Source organism: Cololabis saira, chromosome 10, assembly GCF_033807715.1.
Source record: "Cololabis saira isolate AMF1-May2022 chromosome 10, fColSai1.1, whole genome shotgun sequence".
In the NCBI taxonomy this organism is placed as follows: Eukaryota; Metazoa; Chordata; class Actinopteri; order Beloniformes; family Belonidae; genus Cololabis; species Cololabis saira.
In genome coordinates this window covers 47,573,100-47,590,385 of record NC_084596.1, presented here as the reverse complement: position 1 = coordinate 47,590,385, position 17,286 = coordinate 47,573,100, and the positions used below count along the sequence as shown (strand labels likewise).

General features: G+C 42.9%; 1 protein-coding gene across 1 annotated transcript in view; it reads left to right on the top strand.

Annotated features, from left to right (window-relative positions):
• Nucleotides 1-218: 218 nt before the first annotated feature.
• LOC133453163 (disks large-associated protein 1-like) overlaps nucleotides 219-17,286 on the top strand; it is a 181,122-nt gene continuing 164,054 nt past the window's right edge. The window contains exon 1 of the mRNA XM_061733057.1: nucleotides 219-323. The gene's annotated coding sequence lies outside the window, so the exon portion shown is untranslated. The remainder of the gene's footprint in view (nucleotides 324-17,286) is intronic.

Genomic DNA, 17,286 nt, shown 5'->3' with positions numbered 1-17,286 from the left:
ATATATATATATATATATATATATATATATATATATATATATATATATATATATATATATATATATATATATATATATATACTTACACACGTATTAACACGCATACACATACAGGCTTTTATTTCCAAAGGTCCAGACGTTTGTGTTCCGGTACTCCTGGCTGCCTAACTAACTGGCTTCACCACACTTGACGGAGCGCAGGCTTGTGCGCCCTCATCCCCACGCACCGCCGGTGACGGCAGCCGCCTCCACAAACGCTGCGCCGTACGCGTGGATTTAGCAGCGGGTCCATTCAGCGGTGGATTGATAAAAACCTGCTGGAGGTAAGCTGGGTCTTGAATATTTAAACAGTTACACATCTTCCGGTTCGAGCGCGGCTCGGTTCTGCATTTTCCCGTCCCTCTGACGGATGAGTCACTCCGGTGAGAAGGAACTGATGGATTTCGCGAGTGGGTAGAGAGGCTGCACCGCTGTCGCTGGATTCAGATTTTTAGAATAGAATAGAATAGAATACTTTATTGCCACTATGCAGGGTGCAATGAGATTAAAAGCAGCATCACCTTTCCAGTGCAAGGCAGTGCAAACGGATACAATAAATATAAATAATATAAAAAGGTTAAGGTGCATTTTTAAATAGTCAAGACCTGATATCCTATCTACAGATAATTACACATATTTACATATGTCTCATTTTTCGTGAAAGCCTGTCTTATGTCCAACGCCACACATTGCTTTATGAATAATAGGGGGACCTCTGCTCACAGCGTACCTTTGTTCCCCACATGAGTTCAACTTTAGAGATATTGGGGCTTTTGGCAGTTGACAAGGTTATGGAAAAAACACGCATGATGTTACTTTTTTATCAGCGTAGGAGTTAGGACCATTTCTTAAGATGGTCTCAAATAATCCGCTTGCACAGGCGCTTGCGCTGTTTTAGCAGCTCCCAGAACGACAAACAAACGCGTGACGAGACAGTCACTCCATCACCGCAGCATTTTCCGAGCCCGACACCTCCTACATGTTGTGGAAGGAAACGCGCATTTGCGGAGAGCGGCTGCGCACACGCTGCAGAAGAGACGCGCCAGACCTGTTGTGTGGGTCAATATACTGGTAACAGTTTACCAACTGGGTTGCTGAGTTTGTGGTGAGTGAGAAAATGTGCACGCAGTAGCCCATCTTCCGCTTCAGTGAGAAGTTGGGAACTTCTGAACAAGCTTCACTTATCGCCTGAGGCTGAGGACAGGAGGACATGCAGATCACAGCGCGTTTCTAATTCAAAGAGACCAACTGGTAGGCTGACACTAACAGGGAGGGAAGTGGGAGCAACTCTTGAATTCCTTTTTTATGTCTTTCTATTCTTCTATTCTAATCAAACCACACTAAGAGTGGATCAACAGTCTTCTGACCTTAATGTAGCCTATTGTCATTCCCTAAAAATGTGTGTGCTAGGCCTACACATGTTTGGGAAATGAGAATTCATGTGTATAATAACCGTGAATTAATGAATGGAGAGGACTTCGTTTGGGCAATCATGAAAATATTGATGTCTTTAAACAACATATTTTGAATATCTATGATTATTGAGGTTAAGTGTTGTGTGTTATTTGTGCTGAAAAACTGTGACAGAGGAATTCATTTACATTATCTTTTTATTATTATTGTTTAAGCAACATCCCAACATTTGGCTTAAGTTGAGAATGTGTGTGTTTTAGTTTGTGTGTGTGTGTGTTTTAATTAGTTGGCCTTTTCTCCTTTTTGCTAATTTCTATGGTGATCCAAGTGGATGTGGTCTTCCTTTACAGAAAGAGATGCACTGTGCAGTTTTCTTTGTTGATTTCTCTTTTAAGTTTTCGTTGAGGTCAAGTCTGCTGATATGTTTTGTCCAATTCATATTTTCTATTCTCATTAATTGCATAAATATATAATATATTATCCCTATTTATTAAACAAGAATTACAATAGTCTCATTAGTGCCTGGGAACACAGGGTGCGAAGACCCTATTCATATTGCGTTGTTTATTATGATGATGATGATGATGATGATGATGTTGACGATGATGACGATGATGATGATGATGATGATGATTAGGGCCCGAGCACTGACAGTGCGAAGGCCCTATTGTATCTGTAGGAATTTTTCTCGTTTTTATTTTTCCGATGAAATGAGGGCCTGTTTTCCCCCTAAACGTGCCCCAAAAGTCACCAAATTTTGCACGCAAGTCAGGCCTGGCAAAAAATTTGATATTTAATGGTTTGCATTAATGGGCCACCTAGAAAACTTCGTGCCTCAAGCCCCACAATACGGTTTGACGTACATACACGAAAATCGGTACACACCTGTATCATGTCGCAGCTTAAAGAAAAGTCTCTTGGCCCCATGGCTGAAACCAAACAGGAAGTCAACCATTTTGAATTAATTGTGTAATTTTGGCGTAATTTATGCCATTTCTTCGGCCGTTAATGCGGCCCGAACCGTAACATGCACCCAGGTGTGTTATACATCAAAATCTGCATCTCGATACTGCAACGACGGGCATTACTTTTCTCAGTCAAAAGCGTTACCGTGGCAACGATAGACGCCAAAAAACGCGCCCCCCCTTCATCTGATTGGTCCATATTTGATAGTTCCTACTTTTTGCCATAACTTTTGAATGGTTTGACATAAAGACTCGTGGGTGGTGTAATCTGACTCAGTTTTGAGTACTTGACCTTCATTAGCATGAATTAGCCCCGCCCCTTCTTCTGATTGGTCGATATGTGATAGTTCCTATTTTCTGCAATAACTATTGAATGGTTTGACATAAAGACTCGTAGGTGGTGTCATCGGACATGGTTTTGAGTCCTTGACCATATTTGGTGCAAATTAGCCCCGCCCCTTCTTCTGATTGGTCAATATTTGATAGTTCCTATTTTCTGCCATAACTTTTGTTTGGTTTGACATAAAGAGTCATAAGTGATGTCATCGGACTTAGTTTTGAGTCCTTGACTTTTATTGGTGAAAATTGCACGCGCGAGGTACCGTTCATCCGTTTTAATTTTTATTTGTTTTTACTCTGACCTGGTGAAGAATTACTTGGACTAGTAGACTGGTACTGGAGTTGTTGACCATCGTCCTGCGGCGCTGGTGCCTGTGAACTTGTGCTGCTACAGTATCTCCCTTACTTTCATGCTTTCTTTTGATAAGAAACTGAGCAATTCCCTGCATCTTTCTTTTCATCCTCTCTGTCTCAATGTCTCAAACACGACAGTTTATGATTAACACAGAATGTGAATCTCTTAATCTTTGAACAATCAGGTCAAAGTGCTATCCTACCAACCAAATTGCAACTTAATTGTTATGGATTTCTTTCTTTGAACCCAAGTGCACGACATCAGACAGGGTTAAATTTAGCCAAAAACATGGCGTAGTTTAATTGTAAACCAAATAAACTCCCACAGTGAATCTGCAGAGAGATGTACAAAAAAAGAGATGTACAAAAAAAACTCCTTACTCAAAAAGTAACACAAACCCTCCTCATGGGGAACTAGAAAATCACCAGGCACACAGCAACAAGCAAACAACTAAACAAACAAACAAACAAACAAACAAACAAACAAACAAAACGAACTAGCACTCAGCTTGTACTTGCGCACGCATCTCCCCATGTCACACGCCGTGCCGACTCCGCGCTTCCAGCGTGACCAGGCAGCGGAGGACAGCCCAGCCTTCACAGAGTGCACTGAGCTGTTTCTTCTTCTATTCAGTTGTATTGACGCAACAGGCGCACTGCTACCAACAATTTGGGGGTGGAACTGCAGCAGCGATCATCAAATTCTCAGCTTGCCCGTTGATTGACAGAACAGGGGCACTTCAGGGGCCTATCAGATTACAGGCGGGGCCTCGGCCCCCATACCCGAAGTATGTTAGAGCGGTGCAGGACATGTAGAGGACTGTAAGACGGTGGTGAAGTGTGCTGTAGGTGTGACAGAGGAGTTCAAGGTGGAAGTGGGACTACAGCAGGGATCAGCCCTGAGCCCCTTCTTGTTTGCTATGGTGATGGACAGGCTGACAGACAAGGTAAGACAGGAATCACCATGGACTATGATGTTTGCAGATGACATTGTGATCTGTAGTGAGAGCAGGGAACAGGTGGAGGAGAAGCTAGAGCGGTGGAGGTTTGCCCTGGAAAGGAGAGAAATGAAGGTTAGCCGCAGCAAGAGTATATGTGTGTGAATGAGAAGACCCAAGTGGAAGAGTGAGGCTACAGGGAGAAGAGATAGAGAAGGTGGAGGATTTTACTTGGGGTCAACAGTTCAGAGCAATGGAGAGTTCTCGGGGAAGATGGCGCCAGTGTGTGCGGCACGCCGTCTGTTGCTCCCACTTTTATCTATGTTTTTAGTGTTTTAAAGCCTTTACACTTCCAGATTTGAGTCTCTACTGGTGTATGATCGTCAGTTCCTTTTGGATTTACGACAAAATGTCAGAGATCTAATCGCTTTTAATCATGGTGGACAGAAAACTTTACCTCCGCTCGTATCGGAAATCCCAGCTCACCTTGTGCAGGCCTCAGCGCTACCTTCCCGGCGGAAACGTCTTCGCCGCTGGGGTAAACGTAGTGGTCGGATGGTCAAAATAAGGATCTGCCTGGCTCACTCCATGTATGGCTCCATTGTATCCTTTTACGCTGTCCCGGCGCTTCCTCGATCCTATTGACAGCTGTCTGGTACGTGTCACTTGCTCGGATGACGTAGCTCTTTTCCAGCTGCGGAATCCCCTTTCCCCGCGGCTCAACCAGCGAACGATTAATCCCCACAATTTGAGAACGCCGCTCCGCATTCAGCGTTCTTCTGGATCACAAGTTCCAGCTCCGACCAGAGTTGGGTTGGTTAACGCCAGATCGCTGGCAAACAAAACTTTCATCCTAAAGGATTTATTCAACTCCCGTGATCTGGTTTTTTTCTGCGTAACGGAGACGTGGATTAAGGCTGGTGAGAGCATCCCACTTGTTGAGCTTTTACCGGCCGATTGCTCCTATTTTAACTCCCCGCGGACACTGGGCCTGACTGTTTTTGAGGTCGGTCGTGTGGACCCGCCCTCCAAAATATAATAAGGAGTTCATAAGTGACTTTTCTTCCTTTCAGAAGTGATGTCTAAATATGATCGTGTCCTTATCGTTAGTGATTTTAATCTTCACGTCTGCTGTCCGGATAAGCTGATGGTGAAGGACTTTTTAAACATCGTGGACTCTTTTAACTTAAAGCAGTGTGTGTATGGCCCCACACATGAGCACGGGCATACACTTGACTTGGTCCTCTTTCATGGCCTGACTGTGTCCAGCCTAGATATCGGTGAGTGTGTGTTCTCTGACCATGCACCAATTTTATTCAGTATAGACTTCTCCTGTGTGGCAGTCAAACATCGCGCTTCTGTCCGGCTCCGTCCGGCTTTTAACCCCCTCACTGCCGGCAACTTTTCTGCTGCCTTCTCTGCTATCTGGGTCCGTCCCGCTCCAGCCTCTGCTGATACGGAGGAGCTCTGCTCCTGGTTTGACTCCTCCTGTCTTTCCATATTGGACTCTGTGGCTCCTCTAAAACCCAGGCAGCCTAATGCTAGACAGGAACCCTGGTTCAATGACAGAACCCATGCAGCCAGACGGGAATGTCGCAGAGCCAAACGCAAGTGGAAGAAGGACAAGCTGCAGGTCTCATTTCAGATTTTAAAGGACTGCTGGTGCTCTTATCAAAACACTGTCAAAGAGTCCAAAAGACAGTATTTGTCACAGATTATCACAGAAAACTGCAAGAACTCTCGTGTTCTTTTCAGAACAATTGACTCTGTCCTGAATTTCCCACAGCCTGTTTGTTTGGAAACATCCATTGATGTGTGTAACAGCTTTCTGCAATTTTTCATTGATAAGATTGTCTCTACAATAGGGCTGAACGATTTTTGAAAATAATCTAATTGCAATTTTTTTCCTCAATATTGCGATTGCGATTTAATATGCGATTATTTTTTCAAGGTCCTGTTCTCATGTATTTTTCAACTACACAAGCAATAAATCATGCTGTTTTATAATAAACAATGTAAGATTTATTTAAAGCACAGACTACAACAATAAAGAAAACAAATCTGTGGCTTTACCTCTTTAACACACGTCTGCACACGTCTGTACACACGAGTGTTATGGGTCGTTCTCTCTGAACCCAATCACACGACACCAAACCGGGTTAAACTTTAGCCAAAACAAGGGTAGTTTAATAGAAAAACACAGAAAAACTCCCACAGGGAACAAAAAAACCTTCCTCACAGGAAACTAAGAACTTCGTCATAAATAACTCAAAAATCACAGGGAGAAAAAAAACACCAGCAAACTAACAAACAAACCAACAAAGCTCAGAGTTAACAAAACGAACCAGCAATGAACTGGCAGCCCTGCTCTTTAACCTCTTCTCCTGATGAGCTGTCGAGCTGCAGGTTCAGGCTCACAGCGCAACTCAAGGCTGATTTATGGTTCCGCGTTACACCAACGCAGAGCCTACGGCGTAGGGTACGCGGCGATGCGCGCAATACACCGTAGGCTACGGCGTACCCTACGGCGTAGGCTCTGCGTCGATTTAACGTGGAACCATAATTCAGGCTTCACAGCGCGACTCCACTGTCTGCCCGTAGCTCATATATTTAATACATTTATAAAGCCCATATATTTGTAAATCCCCGCCTGGCCGAGCCCTAATGCTGAGGCCATGGTAGATAGGTTACGCTCTGCTCACTCGCACATTACGTGACCAGATCACGTGACCAGATCACGTGACTGGTAAAATCGCAGCCTTTGCGGTTAGAAAATCTTGTTTTATCACATCGCAATATTATCGCAAATGCAATTAATCGTTCAGCCCTACTCTACAAGAGCTCTTATTTCTCCACCCGCCTTTGACCCCTCGGTCTCTGTTCTTAGCTCAGCTGTGTTCAACAGTTTGGAACCAGTGTTTCTGTCAATGTAAGAGGATGTGGTGGCCATATTAAACCGTCAGGCTCCCATCGTGATGTGGTCCCCCCACACTTCTTTAAGGAAGTTTTTCCTACCATAGGGCGGGCGATTCTGAATATTATAAATAGCAGCCTATCATCTGGTGTTGTGCCTTCAAGCTTCAAACATGCAGTAGTAGAGCCTCTGCTGAAGAAGCTTGGTCTTGACAGCACTGTTTTAGCACATTTCAGGCCCATCTCCAAGTTGCCCTTCATCTCTAAAATCCTAGAGAAAATAGTCTCTGCTCAACTAAAAACTTTCCTTGAAGAACACAGCATTATGGAGGTTTTTCAGTCTGGTTTTAAAACGTTGCAAAGCATGGAAACTGCCCTTTTAAAAGTTTTTAATTACATTTTAATGGCAAATGATAGCGGCAACTACGCAGTACTTGTTCTGCTTGACTTGACCGCTGCCTTCGACACCGTAGACCACAAGATCCTGCTAAATCGTCTACAGCAGCTAGTGGGTGTTGATGGTAGCGCCTTGGACTGGTTCAGGTCCTATTTAGCAGACAGGTCAATGTGTGTCAGTCTTGGGGTCTGTGAATCCTCCCCTGCTCCGCTCTTATATGGGGTCCCACAGGGCTCAATTTTAGGACCCCTGCTTTTCTCTTTATACATGCTTCCTCTAGGATCTATTTTCTGTATTGGTAATTTTGGTATTGATTTTCATTGCTATGCCGATGACTGCCAGATATATGTCCCCCTTAGGAAGAGTGATGCCTTCTCCCTCAAACCCCTGCTGGCAGGTCTTGATGACATCAAAGCCTGGATGGCCCTAAACGTTTTAAATTTTAATGAAAAGAAAACAGAGGTGATTGTGTTTAACCCTAGCAGCTTCTGCTCATCCTCCTCTGTTGATCTGGGTCCTTTGGCAGATCATGCAAAGTCTTCTGTGACTAACTCTGTTTTTAAAATGGTGAGTGATTTTAAACGGGAGAGCCAAGTTACGCAATAGTTAGGTCAGGTTTCTTCCACCTTAGGCAGCTGGCTAAGGTGAAGCCTTTACTTGCACAACAGCACTTTGAGACAGTAATCCACGCCTTCATCACGTCTCGGCTGGATTACTGTAACTCTCTGTATCTTGGAGTCAGCCAGTCCTCTCTTGCGCGTCTCCAGTTAGTTCAGAACGCTGCCGCTCGTCTGCTAACTGGAACGCGTAAGAGAGAACACATTACGCCCATACTGGCCTCCCTCCACTGGCTGCCTGTGCGTTTTAGAATCCATTTTAAGATTCTCTTATTTGTTTTAAAATCTTTAAATGGTCTCGCTCCACCCTACCTCTTGGAGCTTCTTCACCCCCACGCCCCCGCCCAGTGCCTCACGTCAGCTGACCAGCTGCTCCTCGAGGTACCGAGGTCAAAACGAACGCTCAGAGGGGACCGAGCCTTCTCTGTTGCTGCCAAGTTGTGGAACATTTTACCTCTGCACATCAGACAGGCCTCCTCACTGTCTGCTTTTAAAACCCACTTCAAAACCCACTTTTACTCATTGGCTTTTAACCCAGTATGAGACCTTGCTTTGTTTTTAGTGGTTTTATGTAATTTTATTTGTTATTTTACTTGTTTATTTTTTATTTTTTTTTGCTGTTGATTTGTTTGCTCTCTTATGTACAGCATTTTGTTTCAGCTGTAGTTGTTTTAAAGCGCTTTATAAATAAAGTTGAGTTGAGAGTTGAGTTGAGGTGAAGGAACGTGTGCAGGCGGATGGAGCGGGTGGAGAAGGTGTCAGGTGTGATGTGTGATAAAAGAGTTTCAGCTAAAATGAAAGTAAAGGTGTACAAAACTGTGGTGAGACCAGTGATGTTATTTGGTCTAGAGACAGTGTCACTGAGGAAAAGACAGGAGGCAGAGCTGGAGGTAGCAGAGATGAAGATGCTGAGGTTCTCTATGGGAGTGACCAGATTGGATAGGATCAGGAATGAGTACATCAGAGGGTCAGCACATGTTAGAGACTTTGGAGATAAAGTCAGGGAGGCCAGACTGAGATGGTTTATGCTCATAGCGCCACCTTGTTAAGAAAGGACAAATCTACCTTAATGTTTGGGTGTGACTTACCACTCAAAATAATCCAATGCACGTTGGATGCACACACAATTTCTCACCTTTTGAGAAAATACTTAAAGGTGATGATTCCTCAGGATCATGAAACACTGGACGTGACGTTATCCTGTCCATTGTGCCAATGGATGGGACTCACATGAGGTTAGCCTTGATGTTGAGAGTGGCATGGGAGCTATACCTCGAGGAAGGGAAATATGTACATTTGGGACACATCATCAGTAGTTTTCCAACGAATCATGGGATGTTTCGGCCTTTCATCACTAGACACCCTCATCAATGGTGGCCAGCGACAGGTTAATTACACCCACGCTTGTGTCCCATGCCCAAGGGGGGGACATGTACACCTCCCGTTGTCTGAGCAGAGCTCAGGCGATCACCACAGACTGCACCCACCCTGCCTTTCATCTGTTTGACCTGCTGCCCTTAGGCAGACGCTACAAGTCAATCAAAACAAGAAAAAAAAGACTCAGGAATAGCTTCTTCCCTCAGACTGTCACCACACTGAACACACACATACTCCTTCTCCCCTCCCTGCTCTCCAAATTGATCACACGCACACAAATCCCCCCGTCCCCACAGTTGGACTGCTGCTATTTGAGGTCATGTGTTTACACTGCTCTATTGCACATTTTTTGTACTTTTTCTGTTGCACAATTTTGTCTGTTGCACATTTTTGTACATATACAATTTTTTCTGTTCTATTTTGTACTATTCTATTTTATTAATACTTATTCTACTTTTTTACTTTATTTTTACTTAATCTGTTTTTGAGCTGGCCGCATACCTTATTATCCCTCCTCCTGGAGGGCTCTGACATGGGTTCTTAAGTGTGGGTGCGGGAGCTTAATGAGCGGAATGGGGGGGGGGGGGGGGCCTGCTCATGGACACCCAGGTCTTTCAGCAGCCTGATGGTGAAAGAAGCCACAAACCATCTGCATCCAACTTCAACGGGATAGACCTTGGTTTTCCAGCCTCGCTGTTGCGCGTCTGCTGCCAGTTCTGTGTAGCGCAGTTTCTTTTTTTTTTAAAAACTTTATTTTTCAATTTTTTGCACAAGACAATATCAATAACAAAAAAAAACAACAACAAAGAGGTCTGGGGCGAGACAATGTACAATCCAGTCACTATAAGAAAAAAACAACAACATTACAAGTACAGTTCAGTGGTCAGGTCGTCTCAGATAGCCAAGAGTTACAATTATTGAGTATCTATGTGGTTATAACAATCCCATTTACGCCAGTACATGTCCCCTTTCTTCTTTTGGAGTCGAAGAGTGAAAGTCATCTTCTCCATTAGGCGGATAGAGTTGGTTATGTTGATGAAGGCGGCGGTGGTGGGAGTGTTCTTCTGAAGCCAGGACTTCGTTATTGCTTTGTTACTTGCGACCACAAATATTTTCAAAAGATATGCGTCATCTTTACTGAGTCCTTGGAATGTGTCCCAGGTACAACAACAGCGTGAAAGAGAAATCAGTCCTCAATTCCAGGATCTCTAATATTAAGTTGCCTACTTCCTTCCAAAAAGGCTGAACATGTGGACATGACCAGAAAATGTGTGCGTGGTCTGCAGAGACCTGACTACACTCCCGCCAGCAGAAGTGCTGTGTGTAGCTAGATTTAGATTTTTGGTTGGGAGTAATGAAGAACCGGATCAGGGTTTTCCAGCTGGAATCTCTCCAGTACAGTGAATTTGTTGTAGAAGACCTTGTAGCCCAGGCCTGTACCCACAACCTCCTCAGCTATCACTATGTTTAGTTCCTTTTCCCAACGCTTTCTTATGTAGTCTGTTAAATTTTTGTTCATTGACGTGAATGCATTATATAATTCGCCTATGATGCCTCTGATGTTTTTTGAGATATACGCGTCAATAAATACCTGGATTATTTTGGAAGGCTCTGCTGAGTCGTAACTCCTTGTTTCCGTTAGGAAAAAGTTGCAGATCTGCAGACACCTGTAAAAATCCCCCTTCTCCAGCCCATAAGTCTGATGTATATCCTGAAGATCATCAAAGACTGTTACTATCCGAAACATAGAGGTGATGCCTTGCTTCGCCATGCGTCTATATCTATGGTCTAGAGTCGCTGGGTCAAATGCTGGCCAGCACAACAGTTTAATCTCTTTGTGGAGGTTATATCTCTTCACCACTTTTAACCACATTTTCACTGAGAAAGCAACCCACTGAGTTTGGAGCTGAATAACAGTGTCGACTGTATAGGTATGTCCATTAAAGATAACTCAATGTCTTTCCATTTAGCCTCATAAGCCGGGTTACACCAGCACTAAAGGGGTCTCAGCTAAGCGGACAGGTAATAATCTTCCGGACATGGTAGGGCCATGCCACCCCTCTCCCCGGGCAGCTGTAATGTTGAATACTTAACTCTGGGTCTTGTGTTGTTCCAGATGAATCTAGATAGATGCCTATCCAATTCCCTGAACTGTTTTAAAGGCACTGTTACAACCAAACATGTAATAACGGCCAATAACGTAATAACTGCCAATAATGTAATAATTTTGGCCATTTCAAATGTAATAAAGCCAATAGTGTAATAATGTGCCAATAATGTAATAAAACTTTTGAGTCAATAACGTAATAACCTTTTGCCGATAATGTAATAAGGCATTACATTATGAAAGGTTTTTTTTAATACCAGGCCAATAACGTAATTACCTGCCAATAATGTAATGCCTTATTACATTATCGGCAAAAAGTTATTACGTTATTGGCTCAAAAGTTTTATTACATTATTGGCACATTATTACACTATTGGCTTTATTATATTTGAAACGGCCAAAATTATTACATTATTGGCAGTTATTACGTTATTGGCCGTTATTACGTTTTTGGTTGTAACAGGCACCTCTACTGGAAGTGATGCGAATAGGTATAACAATCTTGGGAATTGTTATACCTATGTTCATCTTAATAGTCCTTATTCTGCTGCCGAGGTCGAGGGGGAGCACGCGCCACCTGCCCAGATCATCGTATTTTTGCCTGTTAATCTGCTTATAATTAACATCATATAGCTGTGCTAGATTCTTCGTTAAGAAGACACCCAAATATTTAATGTCTGGCTCAAACCAGTTAAATTGTTTTTTCTGTAACAGTTCTTGTGATGGAGTATAATTAAAGGTTAACACTTGGGTTTTTTGGACATTAAGCATGTAACCAGAGTATTCCCCATACGTCCCCAGGACGTTCATCAGCACTGGTATTCCAGATTCAGGGTTTTTGAGTATAACATGTCATCCGCATAAAGGCAAATTTTGTTTTCGACATCACCTATTTGTATGCCCTCCAAAGCTGTCTCCTCTCTGATGGCTTCCACCAAAATAAATTGAAGAGCGACGGGCTAAGGGTGCAACCTTGTCTACAACCACGTTGTGAATTTGATAGGCTTCTATTAATTTTTATCCTTGCTGTTGGTGAGGAATAAAGGGTTCTGATACATTGTATGTAGGGCTGCAACAATCGAATATTTTAGTAATCCAGTATTCTACTAAAAATTCCATCCATTAATCGAGTAATCGGATAAAACATATTTTTGTTTAGTTAAAGAGCAATTATAAATACATAAGATGTCAGATGTTAATTGACATTACTAAGACTAAATTATATAATCCAGTAGGTTCATGGTTGTGCATTTAAAAACCCTGAACTTACACCAGTTGACCAAATTCACTGCCTTCACTCAAAAAACTAAGGATCTTACCAAGAAATTTTCTTATTTCTAACCCAAAAATGCCATTACACCTGATAACACACATCACTTAAAAGGTTAAGTGTTTTTCCCACGTGTTTCAATTGAACTTTCATTTGTGTCAAGCTAATTTTAAGGTCTAGTTAAGTTTTAAGTTAAAGTCTTGATAAGAATTTGAGTTTTGGCAGTGTTCAAAATAAAATTCTGAGAGCTGCTGTATTGGAGCACATTAGCCACCAGCGCTACTTGATGTTTTATCCATCAATGACTACAGAGCTAAAATTGAAAACTACCCAGTTAGCTTTATTACGTTTTTATTTTTCACCCTCATCACTCTACAGCTCTGTGTTTTTACAGGTTAAATGCGTTAGCCGCATCGACCGTCGTCATAATTAATAGAAACCTGTTAGCAAGGTACCGTAACGTTAATCTCCTTAATTAGCACTACATTAACTTAATTTTACCTTGTCCAGGGTGATAGGGTGCGTCCGATGGAGATGCTGCAGCATTGAGGACGTACTGTTGTGGTATCAAGCGCTGTCTTACAGTGATACATGCAACAGTGTTGCCTTGATGTCCTGCTGGAAATGCTCCCACACTTTTGACATTTTCTGCCTTTTCTTTTAGTTAAAACCAAACATATCCGCCGCCTCTTTCTTCTACCTTTACCTGTGTGGCTTAAATGTAGTCCGGGTGAAATACCCTGCTTTGAGCTGGCAAAATTAAACGATTCCTCGAGGCAGAGAAAATTCTTCGATAATTTTTTTGTAATCGAATTACTCGAGGAATCGTTTCAGCCCTAGTTGTATGAATGATTCACAAAATCCAAATCTGTCCATAACTTGGAATAAAAAATCCCTACCAACTGAGTCAAAGGCCTTCTCAACGTCAAGGCTGAGAAGGACTGCACTCGATTTTTCTTTGGAAATGTGGTCAATTATATGAAAGGCTCTCCTGATGTTGTCGTGTGTTTGCCTGTTTGATAAAAAGCCTGTCTGGTCCTCTTCTAGGAAGGCATTACTGTTTGCAATCTCTTGGCTAAAATACCTGCATATATTTTATAATCTGTGTTTAATACACTGATTGGTCTATAACTTTTGCAGAATATTTGATCTTTTCCTTCCTTAGGTATAACCGATATGATTGCCTGACTCCATGATGGTGGGAGGAAGCCCTTCAGAGTGAAGTTGAACCATGCCTGTAATAAGGGGAGCAGTGGCATCCTCATACCCTTATACCATTCTGGAGGAAATCCGTCGCAACCCGCCGATTTGTTAACACTGAGGGCTGAAATTATTTCGTTTATTTCCTCTATGGAAATTTCAGTTACAATTTCCTCATTTTGTGTTTTGCTGATAGAAGGGAGATTGTTGGCCTATCCGCCTTATCTGGCTGTGTGTTTAATGATTTGTAATATTTCACAAAGGCTTTTTGAATCCCATCCAGTTTTTTTGTAATTTTGTTTGTTTGGGGGTGTCTAATTTTATGGATCGTATTTTCTGCTTGCTGTTTTCTCAGTCTCCATGCGACTAGGGCCCCGTTTACACGGAGCAAAAACTGAGGCGTTTTCATGCGTTTTGGCCGTTCGTTTACACGAAAACAGAGGTCAAAGTCACCAAAAACGATAATTTCTGAAAACGCCGGCCAAAGTGGAGATTTTCAAAAACTCCGTTTTCACGTTTGCGTCTAAACCGAGGAAAACAGAGGAAATAGGAGGGAAACTGAGATTTAGGCTCAGAACGTCACAGAAACGTCACCAGCATCATTTGTGCGACCTGTGTTTACAATTTGTTAGCCACCGTCAATATTTTCTTGTATTTTATATTCTAAAGTCACACTTAAAAAGTAAGACCCCGTCCACACGTAGCCGGGTATTTTTAAAACCGAATATTTCCCCCCCTCCGTTTATAAAATAATTTGTATCCACATTACAATAGTTTAAAAAAAAAAACCCTTCCACACATAACCGAAGATCTGCGTTTTCGACCACATTCATCAGCATTCTAAACCTGTAGATCATCTGCGCCTGCCGGGGAGGCTGCAGCTTCCCCGGGAGGCGCGTCTCCTTCTCTGTAAGCCGCAGTTAACGAGCCCGAGTCCCCCCGTGTCCCGCCACGGAGCTGCCGGGTTAATATCTTAATATCTTCGGTTTAGCAGATACCCGGCTACGTGTGGACGGGGTCTAACTCCACTTCTCTGTCACTCCAAACGAAAGACTCTCGTTCAGTCTTGGAAGTAACTGGCAGTCAAGGCTGATTTATGGTTCCGCGTTACACCAACGCAGAGCCTACGGCGTTAGGGTATGCGGCGACGCGCTCCGTACTGCCCCCTGCAGGTTTGGCTGCTCATAGCACCTTAACAGCGTTTTCATGCCGCTTCGTGTAAACGAGGATTTTTTTGAATGTTTTATTTGAGATTTGCACAGATGTTTTTTTATTTGCACAACTGTCAACCTCAGTGGAAAAGTCTGCCTGTTACTGTCTACATTGTGTTAATTGCACAGTGTATTTTAATTTAATTGTTATGCAGGAAAGGGATATTTGTTTTATTTTATTCAAGAAGCATTTTTATTCTATATATGCAGGCAGTTTATTTTTATTTCATTTGTTTTATACATTTTGATATTGTGCAGACCTCTGTTAATAAAGGTACCTGTGTGACATTTGGCACGAGGCTTTGTATTAAAACTGACTGTTTTTTTAAGGGTTTGCCTCAGAAAAAAATGAAGCTAACAGAGATGCTATGCTATAATGCTTTGGGGGAAACCCCAATTAAGGCACAGAAAAAATATCGAGATATATATCGAGTATCGTCATTTAGCTAGAAAATATCGAGATATGACTTTAGGTCCATATCGCCCAGCCCTATACTCCGGGTATACTAGGGTACGGCGCGATGCGCACCGTACGTAAGCGTCGCCGCGTACCCTACGCCGTAGGTCTGCGTTGGTGTAACGCGGAACCGTAAATCAGCCTTAATTATGCGTGTTGGTGGCGGAATTCTTTCTGCAACGCGCTGCAAACAGCTTCACACAGCCACATAAGGCTACTTCGAGGTCCAAACGACAATCATAGAGGTTTCTTTCACGTGAAAACATTAAAAAAAGTCCTTTTTAATAGCAGCTAACGTTAAAAAAAACTCACACTGCACCAAACGGCGGCTGCGTAAAAGAAAGCCAGCGTGAGCGCTCCTGGCTGCCGGAGCCAGGCGCGCTGCGCGAGTTAATTAAAAATTAATAAAAAAAATAAAAAAAAACAGCTGCCTGCATGGCGCCCGCTGGCATGCTGGAGCCCCTAGCATTTGCCTAACCTGCCCTATGGGCGGCACGGCCCTGCAGTGCTCTGAGCACTCTTTCAATCCCCAGACTTTGCTCTTGACTCAGGCCGGTAATGTCACCCAACTCCGACTGAATCATGTTTTCCACGAACGCACCATAGATGCATTTTCTGGGATACCATAGATCCGAATATTATTTCGTCGAGAACGTCCTTCCAAGTCAGCAACCTTGGCCTCAAGTAGCTTTTGTTTGTTAAGCAGCTGGATAAGCGTGTCTTTAAAGCACCTTAATATAATATTTCCAGAGTCATTGTGATGGTACATAAACTTACAACAGGTTTAATGAACCTCTGTCATGGTCTGAGGGGGTCTGCATCGCCTTCACTGGCACTATGTAACTTTGAGGAGCATGGTAGGAACCCTGCCACACTAAAAAACTACACATTTTTACGGCTTTGACTGCTTCACGGCATACGTCACTTCCCCTTCCTTCCCGATTCGTAGTCGAGACGAAAGCTGGGCGGGGCGTGGAGCGCAGAGCTCAGCAGAAACTGGTATCATGGCCGAAGCAGCGAAAAAACCGAAGAAAATAAAAGTTTTATCGGAGGAGGCGAAAAAAGAAAGCGGGAGAGTAACAAGCTAAATGCCAGGACTGGCGTGAGCTGAAAGACGAGGAGGGATGTCCGACCGATGGGGATTTATGGGGATAAAACAAGAGACAGAATTGTTATGATACAAATGTAAATGTTCTATGTTCAATAATAATCAAAATGAGAATGTTTTCACATACAGGGGATTCGTCTTGGGTTCTAGTATTTTTCCTGAGAACTGTAAAATTGTACAGGGCTGATCTGCAAAATATAAGGAATGGGCATTCAGTTATTCACAGGTTATAAAGTATGTTTTTATTTTGTCAGTAAGTATGTTGGACTACTAATTTATGACGAAGTCCCTCTAAAAAACGTGACAGGAAAAAGGTGCAGAGCGTATGCGTTTGTAGGGCGCATTATCTTGCTGAAACAACTTAATAAAACCAAGTTGAACTTAGTCTTTTTCAACATCGTCATATTATATTGTTTAGCCAAAAATATATAGATTACCTCTTCGCTATCCATCCTGCAAACGACAGCTGAAAACAGAAAAGTAGTTTTGAAAGTCCGTCCCGTCTTCTCTCATCAAAACAAATGCATGCGATGGGGACAGGATCTTTCCGGCAGTACACGCGCTGGTGCTCATGGGAAATG